Here is an 11,997-nt window from a genome sequence, read left to right on the forward strand (position 1 = left end):
GTCGGTTTAGGGACGTGGTCGAGCCGGACCACGTCCAACCCGCACAGAGCCTCCTCCCCGCCCGCATCTCCCCGCGCGCCCCATCTCTGCTCCTCCCCCGCCCGCCGCCACGCTCCCCGCCGCCGGCGCCGCCACCAGCCGTCGCCGCGCCGCCACCGCCCGTCGCCCGCCGCCACGCGCCCCGCCGCCGGCGCCGCCACCAGCCGTCGCCCGGCAGCCTCACCGCGCGGAGCACACCGCGCCGGCCCGGCCCGTGCCCCGCAGCACAGCGCGCCGCGCCGCCCCGCCCCCTCCTCCCGCAGCACACCGCCCCGGCCCCTCCTTCCGCAGCCGTGCCGCCCGGGCCTCTCCTCCCCTCACTGGCCGGCTCCATGGAGAGCTCAAAGGTATGCATTTTTTTTTGTTAATTTGTTAGTTGTTAGTTAGTTAGTGTTGTTAGTTAGGTAACTAATTGGTAGTTAGTTAGTTAGTTAGGATAAATTGGTAAATAAAAATGTTAGTTAGGGTAAATTGTTAGTTGCAGATTTATTGAGTATTTTGTTTATTGTTTTAAATAGGCACCGGCGTGAGCACCCCGACGTGACGACCCGGGATCTTGACGCGATTCGCTCCGGCCGTCGAACTCGCCACGCGGTTGTTCGATATCGCCACGCGATTCTCTCCGGCCGGCGAGGGTGAGCTAAAACGTCGCCTCCCCTTCTCCGCATTTTCTTATGTCACTAGATTCATTTTCCAAGTCCAGTTGCGTAACCTAGGTGTCACTTCCCGTCCGCGAGCGTTACGCGGATAAATATGCATTAGTGGTCCGCATATTTTGAACCGTAACGCTTGCGGCATTTACGGGACAGTCGGCGGATGCGTAGTTGTCTACGTTTTCCATGTTCTACTCCGGTCCGAGTCAGGATTTCGGCGGCGCCTCCCCGTTGTTCTCCGGATGCACATCCTCTGGGCTTTTTGCCGAGACGTGTATCGGGAGAGCAGCGGGGAGGTGCTGCCGAAATTCTGACTTGGACCGGGGTAGAGCATGGAGAACGTAGCCAACTACGGATCCGGCGGCTGCTAGGAGCCCACCTAGTAGAGATGTAGGTTGATGCATGCGTTTCGCCCGGTAAAATAAATAAAAATATGATGCATTTAATTTCCTATTTGATATAAATGCTATGTCTGTGGTTTGGCTCCCAATAAAGCAGAGGATGGCTGATAATGGATGGATGTACAATGAGCGTGTTAGTGCGACTGAGAAAACAGATGAGTGGACAAGGAAGACCCATTTTCTAGTGAATGAGTTAGCGCGTGGTACAAAGGGGCTGGCTCGGGCACTTTGCCCCTGTGTTCGCTGCGTGAAGCGTCAACGTCGTGGGAAGGATGAAATGTATAGACACCTTCTGCAATATGGGTATATGCATGGGTACGTCACGGAAATCGACTTTGATGAGCGCGAACGTGACAGAGGTGAGGTGATGCGGCAGCGGCTCAATGGCAATGAGTACGATGGAATTAGAGACTTTCTAGATGATCTCGTCCATGCCGATGTCCCGGATTCGCCACCTCCAGAACCGGAGCCGCCAGAACCGGAGGCGCCGCCAGAACCGGAGGCGCCGCCAGAACCGGAGGAACCAGAGCCAACCGCGAAGGCCTTCTATGATATGATTGCCGCGGCTAAGAGGCCTCTGTACGAGGGCGCCGCGATTTCTCAGCTCGATGCCATCTCCCAATGTCTAGCCGACAAGACCCGGTACAACACCACCCGTGAGGGTTTTGAAGCATGTCTGAAAACAACTGGTAACATGTTGCCCAAAGATCATTGTCTGCCTCAAAGCCTGCACGCGACGAGGAGAATGATGAAGGACCTCAACATGGATTATCAAAGGATAGACTGTTGTCCGAAAGGCTGCGTTCTATTTTGGAGACAAGATGCGGAGGACAAGTACTGTCCCATCTCAGAAGCGGCCTAGGTATGAAGAGGTAACGGGAAAGGATGGTCGTGTGAGGCGATCAAGCACCGCAAAGTCGATTCTTCGATATCTCCCATTCATAAAAAGAATCCAGCGGCTTTACATGCACGAGGAGACAGCCAAACAGATGACGTGGCACAAGTATGGGAAGAGATTCGTGGACGAAAACAAGAAGTTGAAGATGGGACATCCATCCGATGGTACGGCATGGCAGAACTTCGATACAAAACACCCGCTTAAGGCAGCCGAGGCTCGGAATGTCAGAATTGCGATAGCAACAGATGGTTTCAATCCATATGGTATGTCGACTGCCAATTACAGTTGCTGGTCCGTGTTTGTTATTCCGCTCAATCTCCCTCCCGGAGTCCTAATGACGAGGAAGACCATGTTTCTGTCGCTGATCATTCCAGGCCCTCATTACCCGGGGAAGAATTTGAGTGTCTACATGCAGCCGATTGTGGAAGATTTGAACCACTCTTGGCACCACGGGACATTGACGTACGACCGAGCATCGAAGACAAACTTCTACATGAAAGTTTGGTTGCAGTATACCATGCATGACATGCCCGGGTACGCCCTAACATGCGGATGGTGTACAGCTGGTAAGTGGCCATGCCCCGGTGTGCGCATCGGCTTGAGTTCCTTTGGCTACGTAAGGGTCGCAAGTATGTTGCGTTTGACACGAATCGACAGTTCCTCAAAAGGAGGCATCCGTTTAGAGAAGACAAAAAGAACTTCAAGAAGGGCAAAGTTGTGCATGAAAAAAAAGATGTGCCAAAGTTTGATGGTACACTTGTTGAAGCCGAGCTACGTGCTCTCGTGCCGGCAGCGACGCCAACTGGCCATCAATTTGAGGGATATGGTGTAACGCACAACTGGACTCATGAGGCGGCCTTAACGAAGCTCGAGTATTACAAGGACCTCGAACTTCCCCATAACATCGATGTGATGCACACTGTAAAGAATGTCGCGGAGTCCGTCTTTCACACATGCCTGAACATTCCCGGGAAGTCAAAGGATAATGTCAAGGCTAGAGTCGATGTTGAGATCCTCTATGATAGGGAAAAATTACACATGAAGCGTCCTATTGGCCGTCAAAAGAATTGGTTCAAGCCGCATGCCAACTTCTGCCTTGATTCCATCCAAAAGAAGGAGGCATTCAGGTGGCTCAAATACGTCGTGATGTTCCCTGATGGTTATTGCTCGAATATGAGTAAGGGAGTTAATCTTTCGACGGGAAAAGTCACCGGGCTCAAGAGTCACGACTATCATATATGGATTCAGCGGCTCATGCCGGTGATGCTTCGAGGGTATATCCCCGAGAAAGTCTGGCGAGTGCTTGCGCAGTTGAGCCATTTCTTCCGCACGCTCTGTGCTAAGCAGATATGTCCCAAGGTTATTGCAAAGCTACAACATACAGTGCCAGAGTTGCTATGCAAATTTGGAGATGATATTTCCGCCAGGCTTCTTTACTCCGATGGCACATCTCATTGTGCACCTCGCCAACGAGGCACTCTTGGGTGGCCCGGTGCAGTTTCGTTGGCAGTTCTGTATTGAGAGAGAGTTTAAGTATATTCGAAAGATAACTGGAAACAAGGCCAAGATTGAAGCATGCATAGCTGAGGCAATATGCCTTCGGGAGATGGCAGATGCCGCGACAACGTACTATCCCGATGATGTTCCCACTCAGCATAACCCGGTCACTCGTTACAATGTCGACGTGCCCGAGAATGACCCCAAGCTAAAACTATTCCAATTCCCCGGTGGCAAGGCTGGTAAAGGAACAAAATATAAATTGGATAACGAAGAGAAGGATTGTATAATGCTATATGTGCTTACGAACATGGAGGAAGTGATCCCATTCGTAAGGTAAAATGGTGAACAAATTACTTTGCAGCTAGTAACCTCGTCTCGGTCTAATGCTTATTTTCTCCTTTCAGCAAATTCATGGATGAAATGTGGCCGTATGATGAATTGCCCGAACCCTCGGAGATGGACACTCTACTGAAAGAGGGTGCTCCCGGAATTAATAAAAACTTTGTGACATGGTTCATGGAAAAAGTAATTTCTAACCTTTCCTCTTACATTGCAACATGTGACTTGTCCCTCTTATTACACGTAACTAATGCACACAACAAATTTGAAATGTTCTTGTAGGGCCGTGAGAGAAACGTTGATATGATAGATGAGTTGAAATGTGTTTCCCAAGGTTGTAGCCGTGAGGTGACCAAGTATGAGAAGTATGATGTGAATGGGTTTCGCTTCCACACAGAGACGCACCAGAAGGGCCGGGCGAATCCCAAAACGATAAATACTGGGGTCTTCACCAAAGGAGCCAACAACTTTGATTACTACGGAAGGTTACAAAGTGTATACGAGTTGACATTCAATCGTACGAACGTGCAACTCAATACGTCGTGTTCAAGTGTCATTGGTTCGACCCAATAGGTGGACAGAGAAGTGATAAGTCCATTGGGTTAGTTGAAGTTAAGCCTTCAACCACCTATAGCGGAGCCGATGTCTTTGTTGTGGCTCACCAAGCCAAGCAAGTTTATTATTTGCCCTACCCATGCCAGAAAGCGGAACTCAAGGGTTGGGAAGTCGTCTTCCAGGTATCGCCACATGGTAACCTACCGATTCCCTCTGAGGATGATTACAACAACATTGACCCCGTGACATACGAGGGGATTTTCTATCAAGAGGAACAAGACTTCGGGGAATATATTTTAGAACCGTTTGTTCAAGAGGACCTCGGGAACGATGCAGAAACTCGTGGTGAGTCAGTGGTGGATCTAAAGGACATATCTATGCTGGAGAAGTTACTTGAGGCGAATGACAATTATGATGAGCCTCCACCCGTCGACCCTTCAACTTTGTACTCACAAGATAGTGATAGTGATAGTGATCCAGAGAAAGAGAAAGAGAAAGAGACGGAGTATGAGAGTGAGCGTGAGAGCGATGATGGCTGGTGAGGGTCTTTTATTCTTGGGATTTCTATTTTCGTGCCCCTGCTTCGTTAGTTGTACTCAGTTTTCCCCAGCTCGTTAGTTTTTCCTCAGTTTTCCCCTCCCTCTAGTTTGAAACCCATCGAAGACGCGGGTTGCCATCAGGTCAGAGGCCTTACCGTTACCGTGAGGTCAGTTCCTCGCTGACCGTCTCGTGCTGACGGGTGGATCCATCTACCGCTGACGCGTGGGCCGTTTTATTTACTGATTGTATACGCGGTGCTGCCAATGACAAATGGGGCCGCTCTATGGGGCTGCCGCAGCCAATGACCAGTGGGTCGTCTATTTATTTATAGAAAATTATATATTGCCGCTCTGTGGGGCCTCCGCAGTCAATGACCGCTGTGGTCGTCTATTTTATTTAGAGAATATAATATAGAGCCGCTCTGTAGGGGCCGCCTCAGCCCATGGCAGGTGACTATTTTCGCAGCTTAATCTAAAGTGACTTTTATGCTAAACATTGTGCATCCCGGCGTTGACCTAGCAGTGGCGGCGAGGATGTGGTGCTCGAATAATAGTGGAAATGCGATATTATTTTTTACATGCATAATATATAGAAAATAGCTAGATCTCTAAATCGATGCATATGAAGCTACATATATATTCTTGGTCATGATCCCCTTAATTATCTAAAGGGGATGGATGCATGGCTTCACGTCGTCGTCGCTTTCATCATCAGTATCTTCGTCGTCTGAGTAGTAGTACCTCCTGCACATTGTTCCGTCAAACACCTTCACTGTGAGCACATCATCGCCTTCATATTTGAAGTGTACGAACCAGCCGAAATCCACACCGTGCGCGATGGCGAATTTCTCCCAGCCCTTGTCGAGGTACATCCGGCCTTGTCCGTCAAATAGGACCTCCACGGTCCAGAGACGAGGACCGCAGTCAGCTGCTCGCAGATACACCTTAGCTGGCTCCTTGCCGTCAAGATAGTCCGCAAATTTTTTTGGGAGTTCCTGCAAAGAGATCGAGCGCCGATCGTTTGAAATTAGGGAACCCTTGAAATTAAAGGTTTTTTTAGAACATGCCCATAATTAATCACATGCATCATATATGTGGGAACGCGTATGTACCTTCTTGACCAAAGGGTCTTCATAGACGACGATGAAGAACTCCTCTATGATCAATGGCAGTGTTGACGGTGGTGGTGGCAATGATGATGATCCACTTCCCATTCCCCTTCCCCTTCCCCTTCCCCTTCCGGTCCGCGTCCGAGACGTGGAAGCCATGGCAATGGATAAAGTGTATGTGAACGAAGAAGAGAGAGGCAGAACCTATTGACACAAGGGATGGCCGTGTGGGTGTTTATAAGGGAGAGATGACCGTTGTAGGGGTTTACACAATAAAATAAGGAGGAGATGACCGTTGTGGGGGTTTATACACAATAAATTAAGGAGGAGACGACCGTTGTGGGGGTATATATCTCAACAAAAAAAGTAATGCGGACTATGTTGACTAGTTTATCATTTTACGGTGAAAAGTAATGCCTAAGACTACTCATAGTGGGAGTAACTTTACTAGTAACTAAGTGTCCAACTCAGCAAATTTGTTTATGTGACAGTGAGTTAATGAGGAGAGAGGAGGATGGAGTAACATAGCTAGTTACTATAACATCACACTTCCCAAGATACAATGAGTCTATATGCTAATTAATAAACACATCTATGATACTACTTTGATGTTACTAACCACTATGAATGTAGTAACATAGAGTAGTAACATGTGCGTGTTACTACTCTATGTTACTTCCCACTATGACTAGTCTAAGACTACTCATAGTGGGAGTAACTTGGGTAGTAACATAGAGCTATGTTACCATAACATCACATTTTCCAAGATTAGATGAGTCTACAACCTAATTAATATGGCTTTGCATGACACTACACATATGTTACTTCCCACTATGAAGGTAGTAACATAGAGTAGTAACATGTGCATGTTACTACTCTATGTTACTCTCCACTATGACTAGTCTAAAAGAAAAGTAATGGCTACAAGAAATCGGTGATGGTTTATCGTTTTTTGCGTGAAAAGTAATGGGTACAAGAAATGGGTGATGGTGTATCATTTTTTGCGTCATAAGTAATGGGTCCAAGAAATGGGTGATGGTGTATCATTTTTTGCGTCATAAGTAATGGGTCCAAGAAATGGGTGATGGTGTATCATATTTTTGCGTGATAAGTAATGGCTACAACAAAATCGGTGATGGTTTATCGTTTTTTGCGTTGAAAGTAATGGCTACAAGAAATGGGTGATGGTGTATCATTTTTTGTGTGAAAAGTAATGGCTACAACAAAATCGGTGATGGTTATCATTTTTTGCGTGAAAAGTAATGGCTACAAGAAATGGGTGATGGTGTATCATTGTTTGCGTGAAAAGTAATGGCTACAACAAATCGGTGATGGTTTATCATTTTTTGCGTGAAAAGTAATGCCTAAAAAGAGTTTATAATTTAGCTCGTGAAAAATAATGCAGAAAACCAAACTTTAGCGTACTAGGTAACCGCCCTTTCGCATACATAGAGTGTGGAAGCTAACCGACGACAGAGAGAGAGAGGGTGGTGGCCCCGACCAGAGAGAGAGATAGGGGTTATCCTGCCCGTTAGATCATACGATCAACGGTCGGCGGGCAAGATCCGCGTGACATGGGCTAGACCAATCAGGGCAATGTTGGGCGTCTGTGAGAGTTTGTGAAGGGAGAGGGCAAAACTGAGTAGTATCAAGAAACCAAGGGCAAGTGAGTAGTAAACAGACTAAGGGATTCAAATATGAGATTTAAAAAATGGAAAATGCGTGTTTTGTACAATGAAACCCATCTTGGCCTACCTCAAACTATTTGCAATACCAATATACATCAGTGTGAGAATTGTGGCCTCATTTAGACAAAGTATGTTTTGGGGAAAGCTGTTTTGGGTAGGGCTTATTATGGAAAACCATGCACCTTCATAGCTACTAGGTGATTTGAGAAGTGGCAATTTGTGGTGAAACTTGATTTATCTATGATTTATCTATGATTTGAGAAGTGGCAATTTGTGGTAAAGACTCCATGAGTAAGTGCCACTCTTTTTCGGATTTTTTTGCACATTAAATAACTCATTTAACTAGTTAATCCCATTTGTTGACTCTCTGTTGACCAGCCACTTGAGGGTAAAACCGAGTATATTGCACTAGCCAAAGATTAGCACTCGAGGAGAAAACTGAGCACACAAAAAATGCTAGTATATGACTCGAGGGTATACCTGAGTATATCTAAATTTCCAGGGTTAGACTCGAGGACGCGTGTTGCGGTGCAGAAGTGGAAGACGTGCCATTGTTGACGCGTGTCGCGGTGCAGACGTGCAAATAGTGGACGCGTAGGACGCGGGTCGCATTTAGGACGCGTAAGCCCCTCCCTCCCTCCCTCTGCACACAGTCGTCTCATTCTCGCTCACGCACGAAACCACCCCTCTCACGTCCCATCAACTTCTCCAAATCGAAACCCCAACCGCCGTACGCACGCTACCCTGCCGGCGATGGAGAAGAAGAATGCGCCGGCGGCCGTCGCCTCCGAGCCCGTCGCCTCCGCGCCGTCGCCGCCGAGCCGATCGCCGCCGAGCCCGTCGCCGCCGAGCCCGCCGCCGCCGAGCCCGTCGCCGCCGAGCCGGTCGCCGCCGAGCGCGTCGCCTCCGAGGGCGGCGCATCCAAGCGCGGCTCCTCCGTGAACCAGGCCTCTCTCTCGGCTGATGGACCACTTCACCAGATCGGCGAATGCTTGCTGGCGAACGAGGAGTACGCCGACACGTACTCTGCCATGAGGCAAGTCTGTAGAAATTGGCGCTCAGGTTTGCCTGAGCCCGACGTGCACTTGGACGAATGGATCATGCTAGACCACGCCCTTCCACACGTCGCTGTGTTCACCTTCCTCCAACTCGGCACATCACGCTACGTCACCATAGATCTATCGGAAGTTCATACAAGGTTCAACTTCCTCCATATCTACCTCTTTATTTTCAATCTTAAACATCTTAGTGCTGAATGTTATCGTGCTTGCCCAGATACTACTTCGTCGGATTTTGCCGTGGCGTCATCGTGCTTGCCCAGAAGAACCCGCCGCACAAGATACGGCTTCTGAACCCACTCACAAAGAAATACACTATGTTTGAGGCGCAGATGCCATCTATTTTCCTGAAATCAGTCGCTGTGATCAAATCCCCGACTATGGTCTTCGTTACCGCACATTACCCGTCGGAAATTGGTTGGGTCGATGAGAGCACTCCAACTAAGGATATAGATAAAGATTGGGAAAACAGATTTTCGATCAAGAACCATTGTCTGCGTTGCATTACACCGTTCAATGGTGAACTGTATGCACTAGCTGTGGACAATTTAGAGCACGGAAGAATAGTGTGCACCAATGTACAGTTGCAGCAGCGCACGAGCACTGTCAAGATGGAGACACTAATTTCATTTCCAGAACTTGGACATCAGAAGTTCTATCTCGTGAAGTCGGATGGTGATCTGCTGCTTGTGTTGTTGGTCAGCGTGGCTTTGGCGGGCAGACCATTGGTGTACCGTGTGGACACTCAGAGCCGCTCTCTCCATCCGGTCAGTAACATTGGCAGTAATGCCTTCTTCGTGAATTATATCCGGTGTATCTCCGTCGACACCAGAGTGTACCCGACACTTCGACCTGGCTGCATCTACTACACGGATTTGGGTTATATCAGAGAGTACTCTCATGATACAAAGGCCTGGGAGGAGTGGCCAGAACGTGTGGATAGAATAGGAAACTACGGTATGAGAAATGAACACAAGCCATACCGTTTGGAGGATGTATTGGCCGCACACTGCAGACGGAGGGAGTTCAATCAATATTTCCTTGGGGTAATGCACGGCTGGAGCAACGACGAAATATATGAGGAGGAATGAAGAACAAATTCATTCATCCTAATCTTCTTGTTGTCCATACATTGCGTGCGTCTTGTATATTACAACGTTATTGGCTGCTTTTGGCTGCTGTATGCAGTTTCCCTATGTATTATACTTAGCTTTCTGATTATGCAGTTGTCAATTTATCATATACTAGCTTCTACATTTGGTACTAGATTTGCTGCCATATTGGGCAAAAAACGAGGGCCAAAAGGCATAAATAACCCCAGAGATTTGCTACTAGATTTGCTGCCATATTGAAGAAAGACAGAAATAGAAGCTTCTCTAGATTTGATACTAATTTGGTGAAAAAGACAGAGAGAGAAAGAGGGGAAAAGGTGCTCTTCAAAATGCCAATTTGGGCCGAGAGAGACAAAACCCAGCTCCTGCTCACGTGCAACCAAACGCTTCTCGTCCTGTCCCACGCGGTCCCTTTCTACCAGCCCCACGCGACGCGGCCCCACACGTCGCGGCCCCACAGACGACGCGGCGCAACACGCCAGCACAGAACGTCCAAATAAACGGATTCCTTCCGTCTGAGCTCGTTCTGCGGGTTTCAAACTAGAGGGAGGGGAAAACTGAGGAAAAACTAAGGGGCTGGAGAAAACTGAGTACAACTAACGACCCGAGGGCACGAAAATAGAAATCCCTTTATTCTTAGTATTTATTTGTCAACATGCTTCTTAATTGCATTGTGCCTTTTATTCTTAGTATTTATTTGTCAACATGCTTCTTAATTGCATTGTGCCTTTTATTCTTAGTATCTACATTTTATTATGTCAACCTGCTTCTTAATTGCATTGTGCCTTTTATTCTTAGTATCTTCATATAATATGTCTTTGTGCTTAACTGTTTTATTCTTCTCAATGCAGGTGACTGAACAATATGAGCAGCGGCAAGGCAGACTCCGAGAGCTTGCTTAAGACGCTCTCGCAGGTGAAGAGGAATATTCCTAGACCCACTAGACGGAGTGATCGAGCCCCGGTGCGCAATCCGCGTTACGACGATGGTACCGATGGAGGACGAGGAGGATGAGGAGGACGAGGTGGAGGACGAGGTGGCGGCGGGGTACACATGGACTTTGACGAGCCACCCTCCGCTTCTGGCGACGTGGCTCCTGAGTTGTTCCTAGAGGGTCCGTCTAGTGGGGAGGTGGAGATGGAGACAGAGTCTACACACGAGTCGAACTCTAGGGCTGAGTTGGAGGTGATGGAGGATGGGGGTGCGCCGAAGCCCTTGAAGCTTCGTGGAGAAGCTAGAGTCCCCGATGCGAGGAAGGAGCCGAAGACCCATGATGACAAGGCCCTTATCATTCCTTCGAGCGATGAGTAAGTGTACTACTTCAGAAATTTCGAACATGTATTTTCATCTTGGGCATAATAAACAATTTGGCATGTGTACTAATGTGTGATTTATTTGCAGCAACTGGACATGGGATGCCAAGCCCCCCCGCATGCCTAACAGCTTGCTTGGGGCTCTGATTAAGAAGTTCTGGCCCGGCAGATACACTCCCCTTAGCACGGTCCCCGGTGGCGCGACGAAGCTAGACACTACTTGGGCGGACTATGAGGATGCCCCTGCCGTAGGCTTCGCGACAGCTGCTGAGGCTGTGACCACCAAGTTCTGGGTAAGGCATATATTTCTCGAGCACCGTTCATAGTTAATGACCCTGATGTGCTAACTCATGACTTTCACAACTGAGTTATGCATGATTGAAGTGCTTCTATCTTGTGGACCCGGAGCATGACACGCAGGCGCGTCTCACTTTGCGTGGCGCTTGCGAGAGGTTGACACCGCAGCAGTGGTACAACCAAAAGTTCACCAGCGCTAGTGCCTTCTGGGCTAACAAGGGTAAGAGGGTCAAGAAGGAGTACTATGTTGGTAACCAGCCTACGGAGGAATGGGCAATGTGTAGGATAACGTTGCATAGAAAACAAAAATTTTCCTACCGCGAACACGCAATCCAAGCCAAGATGCAATCTAGAAGACGGTAGCAACGAGGGGGGTATCGAGTCTCACCCTTGAAGAGATTCCAAAGCCTACAAGATGAGGCTCTTGTTGCTGCGGTAGACGATCACTTGCCGCTTGCAAAAGCGCGTAGAAGATCTTGATCACGATCGGTTCCGG

The sequence above is a fragment of the Lolium perenne genome, chromosome 5, assembly GCF_019359855.2.
Source record: "Lolium perenne isolate Kyuss_39 chromosome 5, Kyuss_2.0, whole genome shotgun sequence".
In the NCBI taxonomy this organism is placed as follows: domain Eukaryota; kingdom Viridiplantae; phylum Streptophyta; class Magnoliopsida; order Poales; family Poaceae; genus Lolium; species Lolium perenne.